The 24,763-nt window shown below is 35.0% G+C and overlaps 1 long non-coding RNA gene across 1 annotated transcript in view; it reads right to left on the reverse strand.

The window, feature by feature from the left end:
• Nucleotides 1-1,076: 1,076 nt before the first annotated feature.
• Nucleotides 1,077-24,763, reverse strand: part of LOC145672815 (uncharacterized) — a 44,138-nt gene continuing 20,451 nt past the window's right edge. The window contains exons 2-3 of the long non-coding RNA XR_014128677.1: nt 16,280-16,355; nt 1,077-1,223 (exon numbers count right to left, since the gene is read on the reverse strand). This is a non-coding gene — a long non-coding RNA (uncharacterized LOC145672815). The remainder of the gene's footprint in view (nt 1,224-16,279; nt 16,356-24,763) is intronic.

Consider the following 24,763-nt stretch of genomic DNA (forward strand, 5'->3'; position numbering starts at 1 on the left):
AGTTATAAAATACTTACGTTGTTTCTTTTTAATACTGGTACTATCAATTGGATTAGTTCAAATTAAATTCTTACGCAGGGAGAAAGGTAAGCTCTATAAAGCAGTATGAGAATTTTTTTAAAAGGAAAAAGTGTGTTGAAGGAAAAATTATAATGAACAATGAACACTTTTATCGGCGTATTAATTCAATGCTAGAACCTTATATGAAACCACAAGTACAGTAGATGATATACAATACTTTGTTTTACTAAAATGGGCTATCCTAAGGTTCCAAATCTGCCTAAATTATCTGGAAATTATTTCTTCAATTTTATAGACTGCTTAAGTTAAGAAATATAGGTAATATTTTTGTTCATTTATCATAGAAACACAGGAGAGTGGTGTGTACTTCGGGTTCGCATACCTTATAAAGACACAAAATCTTTTTTGGCGATTCGTCACCCGAAGATGCTCGATTTCAGCGACGAAATTTTTACAGTATTTTATCAATATGAATTGACAACTATTCCTAACTATTGTATTTTCGATATATGAAAAAGTGATTTTTCGCTCGGCCCTAATATATATATGACACATTACTTCATATATGTTCACCCTGGGTGCAATGTGGCGTATTATTTCATTGATGAGATCTGTAGAAATACGAAATAATTTTCTAAATAAATTTTCAGCAAAGTTTCAAGGATTCCCACGGTCAACAAATGGTATCGGTCTTTGTATTCGATTATTTTCAATTTCATAAAGAAAGAAAAAAAACTATATTAATCTTTTTGTTGGTTGTGAGTTTCAATCTCTTTATCCTCTATACTGTATACTTGAACAAAGTTGTTTCTCTTTACCTGCTTACGAAAAAGTCTGAAATGATTATTACTTCCGAATAACTATGATGCAGCACCTATACATCATGCTCCTGAACGTCGTTGACTAGGGCCTTTGAATATATTATAAATTTACATAAGGAAATTAAAACTACATTTCTGATTAAATACGCTTTTACGATTAGTATAATTTCTGACTTATCAAGAAAAAGAGAAGTCTTACCATTAGGCATTTATTTAGAAATGGCCCTAGTTGGTTAAGCAGGTGAGTTTGATAACAATGTACAGATGACCAGGCTGTAAAGATGTTTTCGTCTTACTCGTTCCAATTCGTGTGAAATTCCAATATAAGTGCTCATACGAGTCACGGATAAAGGTCTTCCAGTGAATTAGTAAATATGCAACCTGAAACAGTTATTAATAATTTGTTAGCACTTGTAATGTAAATTTGAAATATATTTTCAAACAGTTGTTCATTTATATCGTTATACTAAACATTTAATTGTGGTTAAAATGATTGTATTTAATTTGCAAGAGCCAGTTTAAAGTTATTACTTAACCCCTTCCACTACGATTTATTTTCTGAATTTTATGATAAACAGAGCGACTATCTCCAATATTAAATCATTTAATTCCTTTCGTTGCATCGAATTTCTTGAAATATAAGTTATAAACGTGCATTATAGATGGGTGGGGTGATGCTACAATAGTTTAGATTTTATGATTAGTGTAGCTCATCAGGTGCGATTTGGCACCGGAAGGCCATGACGATCTAGACTCGTCGTTTCAGTGCAAGGGTTTAAGATGTTTAAGCAGATAAAAACAAATCACAATATAAATGTTATATACTATACTAACAATATAGACGTTTTCACTAAAAACTAAAAATATCTACAAACAATGTGTGTGCATTTAATTTCACTTTTTTCAAACAACTTAGAGTTGTTACTGAATTCTCTATGTCTATGAGCCTGTCTGTCTGTTATTTACGATTTTGTTATTCAATTTTGAACCCTGCATTCGATAGAGCACCAAAAACTATCTGAGAAAGTGATTAAGATTTTCGCGTCACTCTTACCATTCCCGAGATATTGGCCAAAAGATGGCCGATTTCAAGACATTTAAGGAGCTATATATCGAAAACCGTAAGTCATAAACAGATTATATTGGTGCTGATCAACACCTACGAGGATGGTAAATATTTTGGTACGAAATAGTGACAGGTGGCCACTGTCCAACTGCCCACTGGTTTGGGCAGTGGCCAGTTGCTCAGTGGCCATCAATTAATGTCGGTACCAAAATGCTTACCATTTCCTTAGATATTGATCAACTCCAATATCATCTCTATGACTTACCGCTCTCGTGATATTGGACAAAAATTGTCGATTTCCAGATGTTTAAGGAGCCACATCTTGGGAACCATAAGTCACGCATCATATTGGTGTTGATCAATACCTAAGAGAATGGTGAACTGTTTGATACCAAATAGTAACCGGTGGCTACTGATCAACTGGCCAACAGGCCACCGTTCCCCAGATATTGGCCTAAAAAGTTGGAATTTCAGGAGATTTAAGGAGCCATATCTCGGGAACTGTAAGTCATACAGAGAGGATATTTTGCGAATTTTGCAAGAAACAGTACAAGGTGCAGATAAAAAGATTTACTTTTACATCTAGGAACGACCACAATTATTCTCCCCGCTCCATCTCTCCGTTCTTTTCAAGTTCGTTCTGGAAATGCTTTTGGAGCATTCTCAACTGGTTGATATACTAAACTTTGATTTTGAGATATATTAAAGTGTTATCTCTTGTATGATAGCACAATTACCTCCAGACTTAAAATACTAATCCTTCGCAGCTTATTGGGTTATGAGATATTGCTCTGTTCATACTCATGGAAGACATGTGGATTTGAGAGGTCATTTTCCTTTTTAATCTGTTACTTTTTCCCTGTCACTAATGAAAGATTGATTCTGCATTTCGTGTTAATGCAAGTAATAAATAAATAGAAATAGAATATTTTAATGTATACTACCACACCAATATTTTAATGTTTCAGTGTCGTACACTATATTTTTATTGTTCTGTTCTATCCACAGCAAGAAACTATGTAAATCATTACTGTAACATAAGTTGTAACTGAAATATATTTTAAAAAATACACAATATGCATCGCTTTAAATTATTAAGATTAATGAATTGTTTTTTCTACTTAATTATTTATTCATTTTTCCTATCCATTTTTCCTACCCATTTTTTCCATTTTTCTTGACGGTACTTCCTTTCATTTCGCCTATCAACTTTGTTTCAATAATTCATAAAGATAAGAATATTAATTAACTAGAAGCACCGGCGCAAATCTGTCTTCAACATTGGGGGGGGGGGAGACGGGTAAGACCGTTCCCAGATATATATATAAAGCGATGTTCAAAATATTTATGAAGTTGAAAAAGGATCAGGGGTGCAGAATTATCTTCAGTGGCGTATTTAGGGGAATATCGGGCTCAAGCTCCCTCCTACTTGTTATAGTTTTTCGCATTCCACTTATAACAATAATCCTTCTTACCATTTCTAAGAATATCATTTACTTCCATTTTCTTATGCTCTTTGTTCTAAAATAATACTGTATTTGTCAAATTTCATTCCATGTATGAATTGCGTCCTTTTGTTCTTTCTTTCGTCCTTTCTACTTTTCTGTTTCTTTTTCTTGACGGTACTTTCTTTCATTTCGCCTATCATACTTTATCGACCGTTGTCAGTTGTGATTCAAGTCGGCCCATCAGTAACACCTAAACTAAGAAGAAATGATAAGCGAAACTGGTGTTTCACACCAACTAGCGCGGATATCAATATGACAGGACTTTAGTTGTTATAACAAAGGAAATGTTTGAATAAAAGAAAATCAAAACGGGGGAATAATTAGCCCGGGAAATTAGGAAGACCAAGAGGATGCTTCCTTTTTCTTGTATGAATAGAATAAAGGGTTAGATTCACTCCTAAATTTTTGTATCATATCGTATAGGATTTATCTGTCTGCAATTCTTGCCATTATAACTTCAATTTATGCATAAATTAAAATATATTTGACTCTCAAACCCAGGTGGGCAATTGCCCACTTTCTTCCTTGTCTTGGGCACAGAGATGGAGTGGGTCAGTGGATCAAGTGGGTCAAGTTTTCTGAGTGGATCGTTGGTCAACTGCATGTGACCCACTGTGACTCACCACCCATCGTGACCCACTGCGACACACCACCCACCATGACCCACTGCGACCCACCACCCATCATGATCCACTGCGACCCACCGACTAAGTCTGATCTACCGACCTACTCTGCTCACTGCATTGTAGACGGTATCTTCTGAAGACTGGTAAATTTGTCTTCGATTTACTTTCAAGGCCTTCATTTTCCTTTCTTTTCCATTTGTTTCTGTCTACTTACCTGAGGTGAGTATATCTAACCAAGTGAAAAAAGAACTTCAGGCAGTTTTGGATATTGATATTTGTAATTGTAATAATAGCAATAGGGCTTATACTACTACTTGGCTTTCGAGGCCTGTGAGTTTTTAGAGGAGCTAACTACTGGAAAAAATACATTTTTGAATCACTGTAATATATAAATTATTATATAAAAAATTGAATATAACTATGTGTGCAGTGACGACGCCAGCTTTAAGGTTTTAGGGGGGCAAAGGAGGGGCAGATACATTTTCGGGGGGGGGGCTATTTGCCATACCAAAAATGACATATTTATTACGTTTGACTTATTTTACATTACATTGTGTAATTTTGTTGCTGTTTTTTATATTAGACCTATATGATTATAAATTAAAATAAGTAACGTCTGCACATGAAATATTTTTCAATGAAACTTTTGAAGCCTAAACATAAATTGAATTACTTTCGCGTATGCTACAAGTAACACATTCGTCTAGTACTATATGCTACGTCTCTCTCTCTCTCTCTCTCTCTCTCTCTCTCTATATATATATATATATATATATATATATATATATATATATATATATAGGGGAAAGTAGTACACAGTGGATCATTGTACACAGTGGATCAGAAGGCGTTATTCATTTATTTATATCACGAATTCAACTAGCGCATGTCAGTTATTCTGTTTTCACATTACACACTTATTAATGAAATGTCAGCAACAATGGATGCTTCTCACTTGTGGTGAAGTGAAAAATCTGTTTTCCTCGTGCTAAAATAAAAAATTAAGTAACAGAAGTGAATGCTCTGATTTTGTGATTTATCTTGTAATTTAAAATATCATGGACATGGGAAGTAGGTAAGAATGTATTTGTAATATAGCATTGTTTATTTTGTTTTTCTACTTTAATAGTTCCTTGTCGTGGGAGATTGTTTGGGTTGACAGCAACAAGTACACAGTGGATCACATCGGTGTGGTACACAGTGGACTGATCCACTCTGTACCTCATTGTGTTTATAGAAGTTCAAGTATTTGGCATACTCATTTAGAAACAGATCATAATATTGGGATCTTACGGAACTTTTACTATCATGTTACATGTTACAGATGAATGGTTTGACCACGAGGAAATACACACAAGGCAACATGAAAGACATTTCGATTAGAGAAGCGGTGCAATTAGTGGTAGAGCAGCGATATTCTATTAGACGTGTTGGTAAATTGAAGAACACATTACAGAACTTAGAACAGACATGTCAAAAAATAAGAAAGTACCAGGTGACAATGCTAAAATGAAGCCAAATTATTCTGTACGACAAATTTTCTTTTCAGAGTTGGAGCATTTATTTCCGAAATATATAAACATGTGCAACAAAATGTGTTAGTATACCGTAGCCGTGAGGCATTTGGCGTATGAAATTGCCAAGAACAACAATATATCGATTCCTGCTTCGTCGGAAAAAAGCACAATTTCAGGTCTAGAGTGAATCGTTATAAAGATCTTTGTATTAGGAATCCCGAAGATGTGTTGGAAAGCGTCAATCTTGGACTATCAAGATTGTTGTAATTCAACAAACACAATGTTTAGGCATTCTTTAGTAATTTATGTAACTTACCTACGAAATATCCCAAATTCTGTAGCCTTTCACGTATTTCCAACTTAGACATGAACTTGAGCAGTTCAGACATCCAAGAAAGTAATAGCAGAGAAAGGAGCCAAGCAATTAAATCTATGCATGAGTGGCGAAAGTGGGTTCCTCGTTATGACATGTGTGACTGTGAGCATCGGGTATATTTTTGCCACCAGGTATTGTTTATCCTAGGAGATATTTTGAATAGCATATGATCAATGAGGCATCGCTTAACCCACTTAGTTTGAGAACTCCATCAGGATGGATGAATGAAAAATTGTTACCACATTCTAGCAATAAAATACAATCAGTTGGATGTGCCTGTTTTCGTACCATTGAAAGCACATTAAAATGCAGCTGTGGATACTTGATTGTTACAAAACCCAAGAGTGCCCATGTTAATATACGAAGCAGCTCAATCTTGGGAATAGTATTTGCACGAGCTGTGATTCCAGCCAACATCAAAGCAGGTTTTAGAAAAACAGGAATGTCTCCTTATGATCAAAATGTATTTACAGATAATGGTTCTTTTCTACGCTGTATGTACGCAAAAACAGATAGAAGATCAAATCAATGTACCTTCCTCAAGCAACAATCCTTTAATTCAAGAAGTAGAGAATGTAGATGCAGATTCGAAAAAAAAAATGCTTTCCAGAAAGAAGAACTTAAACAGTGTTTTTCTGTCACCTCAAGAAACATCGTAGAAAGAAAGGCAGAAGCCGTTTCCGGAAAGAGCCAAACGTTTTGAAGGCAAAGCCAGTAAATAAGAGAGTCCAAATTCAGCAGCAATCTGAAACAAAAAGGATAAAAGAAAGACGTTCTGTCCCGAAAAATGTGAAAGAAAATGGTAGTTCAACGCAGAATGACGATTTTCAGCCAATTGAATTATAAGATTTTTCAGATGATGATGATAGTTTAGGAAACGAAATCTTTTAGTTTGTCACACGATTATGACCTTCAGGCTAAGGAAGACGGTCGATGTTATTTTAGAGACAGAAACTACTACTTGTGATGTATCGAAACGAGAAGTTCAACCTGGTGATTACGTTCTTGTAAGATTTCTTTCACGGACGCATTATATTGGTAATGAAATTGACTTTAGATATCGTTTCTACGAAGCGAGAAGATACCTGAAAGTTTCATCCAACCAAATAATTCAGATATTTCACCCATACACAATATCTGAATAGTAAGAGGGCTTCCAAAACCTCTTGACTAATAATTTGCATAATCAGACAAATTCAATCCAGTACAGAAAGTTAAATTCTCCATTCTTATAACAAATTGCTTACGCTATTGTGCACAATTACTTAAAATTCTAAATTTACTAGTCCGGAACCAATGATTCTCTGTACAAGATATGAATTTAATTGTCTAAAACGTTTGTTTTATAACAGTCGTTTGTATTATTTATTTTGGTAATCAATTCCTGAAATTAATAGTATGCTATTAAGATCTTGTAATACTTCAATTCCAACTTTTATTTAGAATTTTAAAATTTATTTTGTATTGTGAGTAATAGTACAGATTTTGACAATAATGCTTACAATTTTATGTAGATTTGGAGATTTTTAAATGATGGCCCCCTTTATCATACGTTTCTATTCATTACTTTCAATACATTGTTCCTTTGATCCACTGTGTACTCATATATGATCCACTGTGTACGATGGTGGTACACAGTGAATCACTTTACAAGCATTAGCGTTAACTGTAACTGTAAAATACAGAGCAGCGCTACAAATTAATAAATTACTTGCGAATGTAGTGGAGACATGTGCCCATGTTCTACACTAAACAAATTCCAGTAACACTTGCATTAAACGGATTTATGCTGAAAGTTTTAAAAATTGATCCACTGTGTACTACCTTCCCCTATATATATATATATATATATATATATATATATATATATATAGAGAGAGAGAGAATTTACGAGGAGCTGCTGAAAGTGTCCTAGTCAAATCCAGAAGGAATGTAGGTACTAGGTAGAAAAATGAAACCGTAGTTTAGAAAAATATAGACCCTATCTCTGTATGTACAAATACAAATTTTCATATTAATAATGAGATTCTTATTGTTTCTCAGGCCTCTGAAGTGAGTATTATTTGTGCCCAAACAGATAATTTCACGAACATCCAGATCCTAACTGTTATAACATTTTTGTTCCACCAAGGAAAGTCACCGTAGTATATTAATGAGGAAATCAGTGAAACACCACGGGACTCTCCTCCGTTATATACGGTGGTGAAGAAGTAAATGGCTTAGCATAAACGTTGCGATTTCTCAACAAATTATGCTTTACATCCAGGATAATTAAAAGCAATGACTCTTCCCGAAATCACGGATGCAATTTGTGACATTATTCTTGAAAACTGCAGCATTTCAGCCAGTGGTGGATATAGCCCGGGGCCGGAGAGCCTAGGCCTCCCCAGTTTCTGAGTGACAAAAATAATTTAAGCTATTATTTATATAGTTTTTAAAGTGTATAGTAAACTCACGATATACATATTATAGTCTGAGGTCTGGCTGCATCCCGCTTTCTCAGTTTTTACCTTCTCAGCAAAACTTGTGTTAGAGATTCTTGGCATTTCTTTGGAACTCGTCGGTGGCATAATTCAGAATGGCTTGGGTATGCTCAAGTTCTCGACATAATGGGTTCCCAAAAAAGAGTGACGGCATTAAGAGAAGTCTTCTTCCAATTTGACCGTAATGCTGATCAATTTCTCTGACGAATAGTAACCATAGATGAAATATGGTTGTACTACTATGATCCGTAATCGAAACAACAGTCAATGGAGTAGTAGCACTCATTTCTCCATCGCCCCAAGAAGTTCAAGACACAGAAATAGGTTGAGAAACTGTTTGCAACATTCTTCTGGAATAAGTATGGACTACTCATAGACTACCTCCGCAACGGTCAGATATTGGATCCAGAATCTCTACATTACTTACAAAACTGAAAGAAAAATTCAAAGTTCAACGCCGCGGAAAATGAAAAGAAAGGAATTCTGTTCCTTCAGGAAAATACACCTATCCATCAAGCCCCTGCGAACACAACTGACATTGCATAATCTAGGATTTCAATGTCTAGATCATCATTCTTATTCCGCAGATTTAGCTCCGTCTAACTATTACGTGTACTTATTTCCCAAACTTAAATAACACTTGAAAGGACGCCATTTTAGATCTGATAGGGGTAGTGCTACGAACAGTGGTGCGAGGAAATCTTCAGATTTGTTTAACTTTTCTGCAAAAACTGGAGCACTGTACAAGGTATTATATTGACTCTCGGGGGAAGTGTAGAAGTAAAACTTCATCATTCCACGTGCAGTCCTTCTGGGTTGGGCTACGAATTTTTCAGCAGTTCCTAGTCAATATGGTAGACATCACGTCAGTACTTTGAAACAAAATAAGTAAGGGAGCACTAGTATAAACCAATTACTAACTAAAGATCAGCACTCTGACAATACGTTTTATTGGGAATCAATTTAATTCCATAAATTTATTATTATCATTTGCAGGAAGGGAAAACACAACTCTTTTTACCCCCTTCAAAAAATTAAGCCCTGGTAGTTGCAAACTAAGCTGTTATAACCACATCCTCTGAATATTGAAAGTCGAGAATAATGTTTCAGAAAAAAGAAGTATAGAACCTTTAAATAAAACAAAATATGAAACTGAAAACTTCAAACCTGGATAAATACAAACAAGTTACGTAACTGGTTTCACTTTTCTGTTGTTTCCAATCGAAGTTGATCCAATGAGAAGAATACAAGTCGACCAAATCTACTGTTCTTCGCTAGGCACAATAATTAAAAATCATAAGAAAGAAGTATAACTAAAATTTACCTCAAAAGGCGCTAAATTAGAAAACAGAAATATGCGTGCATACGCAGATGATCAAAGAAGAAAGCTTGAGGACTAATCTCCCACATAGTAAATGCATGGAAAGTAGACTACAATTTGACAATGAGATTGGTTATGATACTGATATAAAATACTACATATAAAATGTTTAAAGATTGTAGGAGTCTGGGGGGGGCAGTCTAGGTGGCAGTCAGGGGGGCAGAAGTAGCTACTAGGGGGGATTAGTCATAGATTAAAGCCTGATAAACTGATGATTTCTTATTTGTTTATAAATTTAATTCCCCCTTGCCCCCCCTCTGGCGTCGTCACTGTATGTGTGCCTGATCATCACGGTCAAATTGCAAAGTCAAATGAAATTACTTTTGTTATATAGTTAGGCCTTAATCCAAACTGGGATGTTATATTGCTTTCATTATAATGCATAATATCCTAAGGAGGTAGTGAGGATCCGAAGTTTTGCGGGAACAAAATAAGTATCTTGCAAGCCGTTAAATTTACGGAGCTGAAATTCAGTGTATTAACTCTTTATTGAAAATAAACAGAATGTGTCCTAGCATTTTTTTAAATTCTCCTTTATGGAAGGGGGGGGGGGACTTTCTATATGGAAAATTGGTAGTGAGTTGGTTTGTAAAAATGATCGAAAACGAACGATATTAGTTTAGAAAAAAATCAGAAACAAAAAATGCAGTGCTTTGCTTCATAGAGTCATTGCTTTGTACTATAATAATTGCTGAAGCTTACGTTTATTACATGGAGCGCTTACAGCACAGGGCAATCAACCCATAAAGTTGTGAGAAAAATAGACATAAAATTTGTACTGTAAGCTTAATTATACGGAAATTTTAAGTTTGGATTGTACACATACCTAATTATATGGAAATTTTTACTCTTTTTTTTTTTCCCTTTACGTTGGTCTACTTACCTTGATTTGGGACTTTCAAATTTCACCCTTTTTTGCACTGAAAAGTACCCATAATTCATCAAGGAAATAATTATACTATGATAATTTAATTGAAATTCATCGTAATTTGGCCCATGACAAACAGCAGTGTGGTAATTGAAGGAGAAGAAAGAGGGAAATTCCCATTCACCTCTGAACAATTCCCCGGAACCTCGTTCCTTTCTGCTCTAGGGAAGAGGAACTTTGTAATGACATCAAACCTTCATGTGTAATTACAAAAATTAAATTTATAAACAAATAAGAAATCATCAGTTTATCAGGCTTTAATTGATAATTTATGCACAAGATTCCCTGTGGAAGGCGTGGTAGATGAAGTTTCTGTTCTCCATGAGTCGACATGGCCAACTGACATGGTCGATATGGAAAAGATGTTGTATGGTGATTGAGAGATGATACTTCTTGTTGAGTATTTCAAAACTGACCGAGAAAAATCGTTATCATTCTTAAGTCTAACAAGCAGATTGTCGATGAGGAGTTGCAGAATCGGGTAGAAGTATTATTAATTTCCACGACAGAGTGCGAACGGGGATTTTCCCTTATGAATTTACAGATGACATATTAGAACTAGACTAAGTGCTCAAACATTGTCTAACTTGTTGTTCATCAATGTTAATGACCCACCGTTAGACAAGCTTAAAGTAGACGAGCTAGTTATTTCTTGGCTGAAGGATGGACATCATTCCGCTGCGGATGATTTACCACGAAAAAGTTACCAACAGGAAATAAACCCGATTTCAGATTTGTTTTAAGGTGGCAAATTACGAGTTGTGGAAAATGTATACTTATTATTAATGGATTATTTTTGTTATTCAACTTTGTACCTAATTTTTAATAAGTCTCTTCTTTGCTTTAAGTAAACTACTTTGAATAAATATTCATAATAATTGCAATGATGCATATTTGTAACTTAAATTTAACGTGGTGTTTTAGTGATTACACAAATTACAATCATGAGCATACTTTATGGAGATGCTCTCACAGAGGGTACCGGAGTACCTTTATACACTATGAAAAACTGATTTTTCAAGTCTTTTGTGAGAAAAATACTGTGAACTGAGAAACCATTACCTTTTCCATATTGTACAGGGGTATTTTCCTGTGAATAGAAGTTTCTTTTGGAATGCGTTCAGAAATTAGCACTTGCAAGAATACTCTCTTAGTATGACAAGTATATTTTAGGCACGCACTAATTTCCCCCCACCTCGAAGTGCTTCAATTTCCTCACTGACAAATACTTTACCATTTGATATTGTAAAGGTCGATCCACCGTTACTGTAACAGAGTGGTGCTCTAGCGATTGACTAGAAATTCAAACTCCGATTAGTGACAATTTCAGTCTTGTTTTATTAGTCAGTACAGAAGAGGCCGTGGATCGTGTTCAGAGTTGATGAAGATGGATTTTGGTGAGTCAGAGTAGGTCACAGTGGATGAGTAGTTCATGGTGGGTCACAATGGGTCATGATGGGTCGTGTGTCAGAGTGGGTCACGGATGGTGGTGGGTCAGTGGGTCGTGGGTCAAGTTTTTATTGACCCAAGCCAACTCTGCTTGGGCATAGCCCCACGAAACAAAATCCTAAATGCACCACTGGTTGTCTTCAATATTGGGAGGTGGGCAGATTTGAGGCTTATTCTAGAGAAGGGAGATGAAACTCATATTACGGTAGGTGAATCTGATCAACTGTTGTAGAGTATATTATATATTAGGCGATGTAGATGAAGTAGTAGTACATATTAGTATTACAAATCACTGCCGTGAACACATTCCGAAATCTGAATACATGCATATTTATAATTAGTATGTTTCTAATTAGGCATCCACAAAAATCCACGTTAAAATTCTTTTATAATAATATAATAATATAAATAATGATTTCAGCAAAACTATGAAGAAAGAATATCAATTATGTATAACGCAACAATATACACAAAAAATGATGATAATCTCAATAACATTACAGTAGTGGTTACAGAAATCTGACGCATGTCATATATTCTTTAGTTAACAGATGTAACCTTAAGATTATGGAAAAAAATATCCCAGCAATTGTATTCTTTTCTTTGCTTACGAAGCATCCTCTCTCAAAAGAAAAACTGGGACACGCGGAAATACGTAGGAACAAACCATGGTTTGAACTAGCAGAGAAGAGAAAACAGGCAAAATTACGTTGGCTACAAAATCCGAATGAAATAACTACACAAAATTTCGCAGACATCAGGCTGCAAACTTCCAAAACTTTTAGAACAAAGAAACGCGATTTTTTGAAAGCTAAAATTTAGGAACTTGAAGATAATAGTAAAAATAAAAACATTCGGGACATGCACAAAGGGATCAACGAATTAAGAAAGGCTATCAACTTCTTGCTTATATTAAAGAAAGCTGATGGAACGGTTCTCACTGACACAAGATAGCATTTTAAATAGATGGAAAGATTTCTTTGACGATTTGCTTAACACGCAGCCAAAAACTAATGTGCGTGGAGAAAGGGAAATACGTACCACAGAACCGTATATTCCAGAATCCAACCGAATAGAAGTAGAAATCGCTATAAGGAAATTAAAGAAACACAAATCTCCGGGTGTGAACGAAATTTCGGCTGAGTTAATTTTAGCTGGAGGCGAAAAATTGTGGAACAAGATATACAAACTCACTTTCCTTATCTACAAGAAAGAATTGTCACAAGAGTGGAAAGAATAAATCATTGTTCCAATTCACAAGAAAGGCGACAAAACTGACTGTAATAATTATCTAGGCATCTCTCTTCTCTCAACATCCTATAAAATCCTTTCAAACATTCTGCCCCATGCCGTAAACCTCGCCAACACCTAGTGGCCTACTTGTCGGTAAATGTCAATTGTCGATATAGCGACACGTGGAAGGATTGCCGCTAGTGTGCCACTGGCGGCAGAGTTTCGCCGAGTCGAAACAGATATCTAGGGTCGGGCTGTTCAAGTCACCAGCGCGTAGCAGCGAGGACTTCATTTTGGTCCGCGCTTCTTCGATTCGTCGTGGAGAATCGCGAGGAGATCAACATGAACTAGTATCGCCAGTCATGTGCATGCAGTTATTATTATATATTATTTTTTCCTGACAAATTGTTTCTAAAGTCAGCTCCTCAGCTCAAGATTAACCCCTGCCCTTACATCATGAAGTGTAAACTCTTGAGATGAGTGTGTGTATTAATTTAGGTAGCAACTATCGCAGATCATTCGAAAGTGAATTTGGGAGAACTATGAAATAAAGTAAATAGACGCGCGTTATTTCGTTATAAAATTACATGGCGAACGAATTTTATCTGATCCCAAACGGTTGTGGCTCAAAAGGAGCACTCTAATTGTCCACATTAAATACACTTCCATGATTTATCCCTCTACAAACGAGGTTTTCTTCATCGCCTTCGTGGTGAAGTCGGAAGAACACGCGCCTAGTAATGATAAGGTTGGTAGAGTAGTTCATGCCCACCCTGATTACTTATTTTTTAATTTTCTTTAAGGTTCACCTTAACGTAAACAAATCACACATATAGATGATTTAACATATTTTTGAGGAGTAATTTTGTGATTCATTGGCGTTTTGTGGCGTCTCTGACGCTGGTGGGCCGCAGGTAGTATAAGTTTCAAAACAGAAGTGGGGCCACTGGTGATCGTCGTTGCCGGGTCGCCAATTTTTGGCAAGATGTCGCTAGTTGCCCATCGGTGGTCTACCGACGCTTACGACATGGGGATGCTCCATTATCAAACACGGCAGAGTTGCTCCAACTAGCTATTGCGGAAAACGGTATTCAAAATTCAAAAATCTCTTTCCCTCAAGAGTTAGCTGTGAAATAACAGACGGAAGTTACCAATGAATATATTAAAGAATGAATATGTTAACGAATTCGACCGAGATAATTTATCTGTCTATAGATTGGAAAAAGAAAAGAACAGAATTAAAAAAAAACTAAACTTCACTCATGAATTATCGTGTGGAGTAACGGACATACGGACGAAGATCTAATATTGAAATCTTATAAGACTACACGACTCACTTGTATTACGCTTATACATATTAACTACTTGAAATCCCTTGATGGAATTCTGCGTATGCTACTGGGAAAGAAATTGGTAAAAAGGTCGTAAACATAGTAAAGAACATCGTCCAAACTGTGTATACAAGGTCAACCAGAAAGATGTGCGCAAACTCCGAGACACCAAAAGAAGACGTAACTCTCCTTGCATGTTGTCGAATTCCGCTTTGTGTACCTACGTACATTGTGCACATTTTTCTATTCCGTTCCCATTGTCAGGATTCGAGTTTCAATTCCAAGTTGACACCCCTGTACCTCGTACACGACGCAAAATTTGACAACATGCAATAGGACTTTTTTTTTGTCTTCTTTTGATGTCATGAATCCCTCCCGAAATGTGTGCACATCTTTCAAGTTCACCCTGTATATGGCATGTAGATAGCTAGCGTTATCCATTAAGATGTTAATAGATCAACTACATTAACGAACTCATGAAGGATAATGGTTTGACTAATTCAAAATTTTGCTTAAATGGTATACAGATTATTACAATTGAAGTCGCCGTTACATGTTAAGATTTAACGGATTCACTCCATTAAAGAACTGGACTGAGATAATCGCTCTAGGTAGCTATTGCAAAAACAGAATTTAAAAATCCGCTCTCCCTTAAGAGTTCATATTCGGAATAGCAGTCAGACGTAGTTACAAGGCAATCTCTTAGTCTCACTGTGTGATCCTAATAAAACACGGAACTGGACTTTTGGAGGCGATCGTTGATTATTGTATTAATATTGTTCGCTTCTCCTCGTACAGCCCTTTGAATTCAACGGACGTGTCTTTCGGAATTAAACCGCTCCATAACTTATATACAGTTCATCATGAAAACAATGGATGATCTGAAGAAAGTCCATTATCCTGATAAATACGGCGTGGCGCCACCGTTAGCGTTCAGAAGAGCTTCAATTCGTCGCAGGAAAAAGGCAAATAACTCATAGATCACCTGTGCCATTCTTTATGCAATGCAGCATTCAGTTCCGTCACCGACAATGGAAAAGAATATTGAGTTCCAGAACTGACAACTGGTTCATTAATGTTGAAGTCTACGAATTGTTGTGGGACGGAGAGGAAGTGTTAAAGTTCTTCTACTCGATGTTTGTGAAACCACACATCAACAGCTGTGACAGTGTGAATTCGCTCTTTGACAGCTGAGTTATGTTAAAACGAAGACTACAAATTTAGTGAAGAAGTAGACTGAAATTACGTTGAAAAGAAACAGAAAAATGTCACTCATAAAATCAAAACCTGTGATACATGAGGAAACAATACCTAATTTTCGAACATACATCATAATCGCAATTTGCTATATACGAAAATATCAATACAATCCTTGGAATGGTGTGAGTTAGAAAGGATCAATTATATTTCAACTTTTGATACAAGAAATACTCTTACATTTAGCCGAACAGCCCACGTTGTTTTGCTTAGATTCAAAAGTAATTCTACGAACCTGTAAGAGAATATAAATAAGCTCGTAATTTTAAACAATCCTCTTACCTGTTGTCTGCAATCAGGCGATCTCAACCCAATGAGGTGATCGTTACTCAACTCCGAAAATTAATTCCCACTTCGCCTGAAATATAAAACTTTATATAGCTACACTGCTAGATTTTGAGTAGAATAAGAACGGCTCTTAACAATTTTAAACTTAACAAATACTTATATCATTCTTTAACAACTGAAGTAAACAAGAACGCAGTTTTGATACAATCTTGCATGTACTTTAGGACGTCTGGACTACTTTTTTTCCTAATTTTGACATTATGTGGTAATAAGTGTGGAGGGAAATATTTTTGAAGGAAAGTAGAAAACACAATCTCCCTTATTTCACGTCTAGTATACCTGTACTCAATTTCACTCGCATTGGTCTACTTTTTCCTGCACTTTTGGCGTCGAGTTGATCAATAAGTTGATGTTTTTGTTAGTGCAAAAGTTTCGAGGACGTAGAAAAGAACCGTTTCTAAGAACCGGAACTGTGTAGAACAATAATATCTGGCAACATTGCACAGAAGAGTTGAACGCAATGATACATGTCAGAAAAATAAATAATTGCAGCATCAACAAAATAGCATCACATGTGTTTATGATGTACATGTATATATCATTGTCTTCGTAAAGAAGTGTCGATTAAAATAGTATCCATCATAACGTCATCATGGCTACTTGTTTACAATTTCTATACTCATGTGATCTTTTGAAATAAATTACCATAATTTCCACTTTACATCAGAATACACCTTGTAAAATTATATCCATCCAAGTCATTTGTACAAGGTTTCGATCCAGATTACTTATGACTCCGGAAGGTGATATATACTTATGACTCTGGAAGGTGATAAATATGTTATTTTGTCTCGAAAATACCTGTCAATGGAAACTGAAAAACAACAGGAAGTATTAAGGTTTCTAAATACTAGTATCATATACTTATTCAACAGAGGGCCCCTTGGAAGATGCATTCAATTTAGATTTTGAGTTGGAATTTGAGTTTTTTACGTCCCACGATTATGCCGGTGAGGCTAAAGGAGACGGTGATGATGAGTAATTAATGAAATGGTGGAATGAAGAAAGTGGGAGGAAACGGGAGAACCCCGAGGAAACCCACGGACACGGTGTTTGTCCACCACAAAGTTCACTTGCCGGGGGCTGGGATCGAACCCGGGGTCCCAAGTACCAGAGGTGAACGCTCTACCACTGAGCCACCGCGGTCAGTGCAGCATTTATGTAGATGTATGAATCTTATCGTCGTCATTACTGGATACGCACATGTGTTAATAAATAGTTCATTTGTGACAATAAAGACACTGACTTTAAAATTTTACAACAAACTTTTACATTTCAAAAAGTTTCAAACAAAAATTTAAAAGTGACCAGTCAATCAGATTGCATCAAGTATAAGTTTTCAGCGATGACCTAAAACTATGAGTCGTACTTACTATAACCAGAATACTAAGATTCAAAAATTTTGAAAGCTAAATTTAAAAAAAAAATCAATAATCGAAAAATAAATTTTAAACAAAAATTAAAGAAAGTCTTTTTTAAAAATTTGGAGAAAATTAAACGAATATTTTAAACTGATCAGCCAATCAGATTGCACCAAGAATAACTTTCCACTAATTACCTTATATTATAAGTTACAACTAAAGTTCAAAGGGTGAAATTGTTATGACGCATATCAATCGGTTTTAATAACTACAATCCTAAGATTCTAATTGTGAAATTGTTAATGTATATCAATAACTACCTTTTAGGTTTCAAGTCCAAAATTTGGAGTTAAAGGTTGGGATCACCAAAGCTAACTTTCCAGCAATGACCTCACACTATGCACTGTACTTATCCATATAATCTAATATAAATAAAATAAAGAGTTCGTTTGTGTGTTCCTGTGTCTGTATGCGGCCTGGGAACCAGAAGATTGGATCACGGGTACCTTGGTCCGGACTCCAGACCAAGACGAACTTTTTTTTTTTTTTAATTTCGACCCAGGGGGATCTCGGGAGCGTTTAGTAGAAAATGACTGATATTAGTGACAAATTCATAGTTTTCGCGGTCGCTGAGATCAATGGTGAGACTCCGATTGCATTAACTTCCAAATTCACTCTATTCGGCTGCGGGCTGTAGGTCACCGGAGGATACCGAGACATGTACCAATAATCCAAAATGACCGATATTAGTGTCAAATCCATAGTTAGGCGGTCACTGAAGTGAATGGTGATCTCTCATATGCGTTGACTTCCAGATACAGCCTCCATGCAAAGAATGGGTATTTCAGCTAGTAAAATGATATATAGAAGTCTGTTATCTTAGATGAATCAAAATTCCCAAAATTTAAATTTGAAACTATTTTACGCATGCAAAGGATTAATATGAACCATCTAAATTTACAGAAGTATATACCTCAGTCCTAGAAACAATTTTGTAATTTCTAGATTTGACAATTTCCAAAATTTGAGGGTGGGCCCATCCAAACTTTTCAAAGTGTGGATCATGGTACCCATGTCCTATTCAAAAAAAAAGAAAGAAAGAAAAAGAAAAAAAGAAAAAGAAACGGGTGTATGGTACTAATCCACATGATCATATCTTGCAATAAAACATTGTCTTAGAGAAAACTACATTCAAAGTCTCACCTCGCACTAATCCCTAGTCCTAGACTACAATACCAAGTTCTTAATTTTAGTAATGTCCAAAATTCAAGGGGAAGGTCCTATGTACTCCTCTCAAAATTAAGGGGCTTGCCAACTTACCCCTCCATACTTTAAAGAGGGGTTACAATCTATCCTAGTGAACATTAACCACAACATTCAAAATTCGAGCCTTATTCTAATTCAATATCACCGCCAAAATGTTAAATTCACACTGAATGTGAAGTGCTACTTTTGACAATTTTGCACCCATATAAGGTTACAATCATGACTAATAAAATTTATAGAAGTCTATATTCAACACCTGGAGAACATTTAAACATATATACATATTTATGACAATTTCCAAATTTAAGATATGGGCCAATATCCTCAACATAAATATTAAAAGGAAAACATCAATATACCAATGTCGTATGGATAAGAATTGATCCTGTACTTATCCGTATAAACATATAATACTTTAAAGCCTCATCAAGAAGGATATATTAGGTCAAAAATCTCCAATTGCTTAATTTTAGCATTTTTTTAATCCATTAAAAGGTACATGCTGTACATACCAAATTTACAGAAATATATATTTAGGTTCTTTAAAATACTTACAGAATGTTCTTTGACAATTCCGAAATTTAAGAGGTGGTTTTATGTACAACTTCAAAAATTTAAGTTGGCAGCATCAACGTTTCCATGTACTATTAAAGGGGATGGATCCCTATAGTCAACCATATAACTCTACAAGGTAATAAAACCTCTTCAAAGAGGGTCAAAAACCTCCAGAATTTACATTTTCCCTTTCATTATCCATTTCGAAATTTCCTTTTTTTTTAAAAAAAAAAAAATAAACATGCACTTCCCTTCCTCACTTTCCAAACAAAGAGGATCAAGAGCATTTTTTTGACCGACTTTTTATATCTATAATATTCAAATTTTATGTCAGTTAGATATCTTTTACCATTGCAAAATTAATATAAAACTCAAGATATAAGTGCAAGGAGTTATTATATAATTATTAAAAAAAAAAGACTGAGAATTTGCAAAAGAAATACTGATAATTCTTTAAAAGTGCTATATTAGCGAGCATTTTCCTATTTCCCAGAGTAGCTAAATCTTTAGCTGCTGATTGCATAATAATAATGATAATAATAAATATTACTATTATTAATACTAATAATAAATGTAAAACACCTATAGATAGAATATGTCATGGCCTTAGTCCAATACCAAGATAAAAGTTTAACATGAAATTCTATTTCACATACTTCGTGAATAAATTTTTGCCCCTAACCTCCCTATTTTGTTCCAAGGCCCTTTTGGAAATCAGATGCTTTAACGCTCAATATGAGAAGCAAAAGGTTAGACTATGCACGCCATCTATCAAACTCATTTTCTACAATGCAATACTTTAAAAATGTAAAAAGGTTAAGTGGAAAGTTATTCCGTATAATATCTAGACTACGTCAAGACCAAATTGTACAATATTTCTTTCTCAGCTATTTTCAAAATTGTGATAAAGCAAGGAAACCAAAATAACTTCTTAAAGTTAATAAACTCTGTAGAAAAAGTAAGAGAAGATCATGCGAAAACTTTGATTTCAAGAAAAGTTTCAATTTCAGAAAGGATTTTATCTTTTAGCCTCAAAGGAATTCTAATCATGACACATGTACTACCATGAGCAAAATAAATGACGCGTCTCTTTATTTTGAAGTTTTTTGAAAATAACTCCGTTTTCTTTATATGTTCGAAATTTCGGAAGGTTTCCCCAGCAGGACAGGTTAATAACAAACCCGTTTTTAATATTTGTGTTAGATATTAGCTTAAAATAAATAAATTAGAAGCAAAAAACATTAAATCGACAGAAATCTCGAGAATTACCAACTCTGCTAAAGTGGGAAATTTTCAAGAACACGAGGGAATTCTGCATTTCAACACGAAGCAGCGACATCTATGTCATTGAGAGAAATGTGGATTAAATCTACAAACTAAACTTTTAACGAATATTTCTAGTATGTCTTATTATATACATTATCTGCAAACTCCAAATATATGAATATATGCTAAGTATTAACATAAAGATAGAGCAAATAGTGGAAATTATCTATGGAAAAGGACGAATTGGTAGGACGATCGTAATGAAATATCGTCTTTACCGGAACAGGCTCAGTTCACGTAAAAAAACAAATAGTTCAGTTAGTTAAAGCAACGAGCCTGTATGCTGAAGGTAGCGGGTTCGATCCCGTGGAAGTGCCGTTATCATTTTTATCACTACACTACGGTTATTTTTTTTATTTTTTTATTTGGGAAAGAATCAAATTGTAACGTATGTGTAAAACTCATGACGATACCAAAAAAAGAAAAAATGCCGTTGTCGCACTTGCATTAGCGTCCCTAATTTTGTTTGCAAACAGTTTCGTAATTATTTCCCCTGTGCTCACTGCTCACCATATGCTCGCTGGCGCATAACGAATGTTTCCCAGTAAATGTTAATTCTAATTTGGAGAATTTTATAACGTTTCACAATAAAAAGTTTTCATAATATAAAGTTTTCTATCTACGTGTTTGGATATTTTGATAACAGATTTCCCTATTAAATGTTTAATTTTCCCTAGATGTTTAATTACGGAAAAGTTTTACAATGTATTTGTATTGAATTGAAATTGTTTTGAATTTACTACATAAGGTAAGTAGACCGAAGGAGGAGAACTCAAGTAATTGATATTCTACGTAAAAGCAACCTATTGTAGAATGATGATGCTTCTTACCTTCAGTACATAATCTTTACGTTAGAGAGTCAGACAGAGAAAAATCCTGGTTTTTCCTCCTCTATGACCACCCATCTTAAACCTCTACATATCATTGTTCGTCTCACAAAATTTCGGTGCTCCAAAAACATTCAAATAATAATAATAATAATAATAATAATAATAATAATAATAATAATAATAATAATAATAATACTGAATATGCCATCCTTACATTATGTAAGGATATCTTAGTTTCCTAGTTTAAATCTTAAATATCTTAGTTTAAAATGCTTTCTTTAGTACTTATTTGAGCAACCATGTAGGAGGGGGTACGACTTTTTATTTTGCCCCTCTCATTTCAGTACCCTTCCAACAGAAAGTAATTTTTGATAAGCAGGACAGACAAAATGAATAAGAAATATATTTACAGCATCCTCTCCCCTTTCATGATTGGAATATCACGTAATATTTTTTATTCTACGAAAGATGGCCCTGTGCGGTTAGGGGTAGGTAACTAAAAAAATACCTAATATATAGCGCCCCTTGATTGTAATATTACCGCTTCTTTATTTGTACGAGGGAGCCCCTACACAATCAAGGGTGACAAAAAGAATAGGAAGAGTGTCTATTGATTCCAGTGGTGGATCCAGCACGAACTCCTGGGGGAGGGGAGGGGAAGTGAAACATTCTTTTGATGATGTGAAGCTGTCACAAATTACCACTTAACTAAACTAAACAATAGTGGGGGGAACCGGAACCCAGTCAGTTTAAATTGATGTAAAAGTTTAATTTTTGGCTTCATATTAAAGTTTTGGTTTCAAATGAGAATTTCAGTCCAAGTGGTCAATGATCAAATCTCGTGGGGCTCTTCAGTGTAGGCTAATACGGTCCCCTTATGAGAAAAGGCAAAATTATTAACATGTTTATAACTTTCGAATTTTTCGTCTATTTTAAAGAAATATTTTGCTTCGTATTAAAGTGTTGGTTCCAAATGACAAATTCAGTCCGAGTGGACAATGATCAAATCTCCGGGGGGGGGCTTCAGTATAGGGGGCTACGGCTCCCTTATGGGGAAAGGCAAAAATATGAAAATGCTTATAACTTCCGAATTTTCTGTCTACTTTAAAGAAATTATTGGCTTCATATTAAAGTCTTCGCTTCAAATGACAATTTCAGTCCGTGTGGACAATGATCAAATCTCGGAGGGCTCTTCGGTGTAAGGGTTTCGGCTTCTTTATGGGACAAGATTCACGTAGTTGATATTGCAAAATTGTTTTGTGGAAACTTGCACCATTTGGTTAATTTTACCTCTTATGTTTTGCAGATTCATATTCCAAGCAATAGTTACTTCGCAGAGCTAAAAGAAGGCACTTACTAGTTTCATTAAAATGAAATGTCTTTTATGAGAGGAGCAGACGAACGAACAGGCACCCAAACGTTGGTTGAGTCGTACGGTTGAAACTCGTTAAGCTCGCTTCAATTATTATTATTATTATTATTATTATTATTATTAATAATAATAATAATAATAATAATAATAATAATAATAATAATAATAATAATAATAATAAAGCATTGCAGGGACCTTTGGTGCAGGGGGTCCGTGGCTCGATTCCACTTCGTGCCAAGTGAAATTTGAGGTGGACAAATACCGTGTGCATGGGTATGTATTTTCTTGAGATTTTCCATTTTCCTCCCACTTTCTTCATTTCCCATTTCATTCATCATCATTCTCCCTTAGCGTAGGTGCATAATCGTCCAACGTTAAACTAGATATTACAATTTCAATAATAATAATAATAAAAATTAATTCAACTGAAAGGACTGTAATTTATGTGGACAGCAATTATCATAAATATGCAACCATTATAAAAACAATGCTTTGAGTAGAAAGATAATCCTTCCCAAGTGTTAACGAATGCGCACGAGATAAGACATGTCTCGAGAAAGAGACAAGACGCGCTTTGTGACATCCAAGATAATACGAGGCAAATGTTTTGGACACGAGATAGCTTGTAAAATGTCTCGTCTTGTCTGGAATATCTCGAAAACAAAAGTCTAAGTTTTAAAATTATTTTTCAAGATCTATTCTCTCAGAAGTAGTTCTCTGCCTTAAAATTAATAACGACATTTGTGATTTAAAAAAAGATAAACAATGCCTAAAGTTAATAGTTAACTTTTCGAAAAGAAGCTTCATTAAGGGTGAACCTGAAAGATGTCCACAAACTTCGGGAGGTGATTCGTGACATCAAAAGGGGACAAATGGTCCTCTTGCAGTTTTCGAATTCAGCTTCGTTGTCGAGATACAGGGTTGCCAACTGGTCGTGTTTGAGAAACTCACTGGGAATAAATTCAAGTCCAAGAATAAACTACTACTCATATATTTTTCAGGTCAATTGACTTAAACCATGTTGTAAGGTCAAATATTTATTTATGAAGTGTGTACAAAATTCGCCAGGGTCTTTTCTGAGAAAATCGTCGAGAAAAAGTCACCTCCAAGAATAAACTACCAATCGTAAATTTTTCTAAGAGAAATATCTGATACTGCAATATAGGGTTGTTAATTAAATATTGATTAATGAAAAATAAACAAAATTGTTAAAACCATTTTTGAGAAAATAGCGTTTTTCGATTTTCGGCTGTTTGTAAACCACACTTATTTTAGGTGGTAGGGAAAAATGGAAAAGCTCCTGTAAGAATACTAAGTAAACCCTAAGTTTAAAATTTGGTGTAGATAAGTTGAACGGTATGGCCTCTAGGCGAGTGCATATAAAAGTGTGCCGAACGGACGGACCGGAAGGACGGGTGTCGAAAAGTCACATTTTCGGTATGTAGACGCCATGAAACATGTAAATCCGTTGAAATCTGAATTTGATATTATTTTCGCAATCACTATATTTTCTCTCTTTTGTCGCTCGAAAAAGAAAAGCCTGAGTTTACCACAAAAAGCTAGGGAGTTTCTAAAAAAATATTCAATTACAGGGCCACCGCACTAAACTTTTTGAATTCAATTTCTTAACTGTGTTAGGCCGCAGTTGTTACTGAAGTGTGTATTTGGATAATACGAATAAAATTATCGTAATTTTCAAATACATCGA

This window comes from Thermobia domestica, chromosome 16 (assembly GCF_964235325.1).
Source record: "Thermobia domestica chromosome 16, izTheDome1.hap1.1, whole genome shotgun sequence".
NCBI classification, from domain to species: domain Eukaryota; kingdom Metazoa; phylum Arthropoda; class Insecta; order Zygentoma; family Lepismatidae; genus Thermobia; species Thermobia domestica.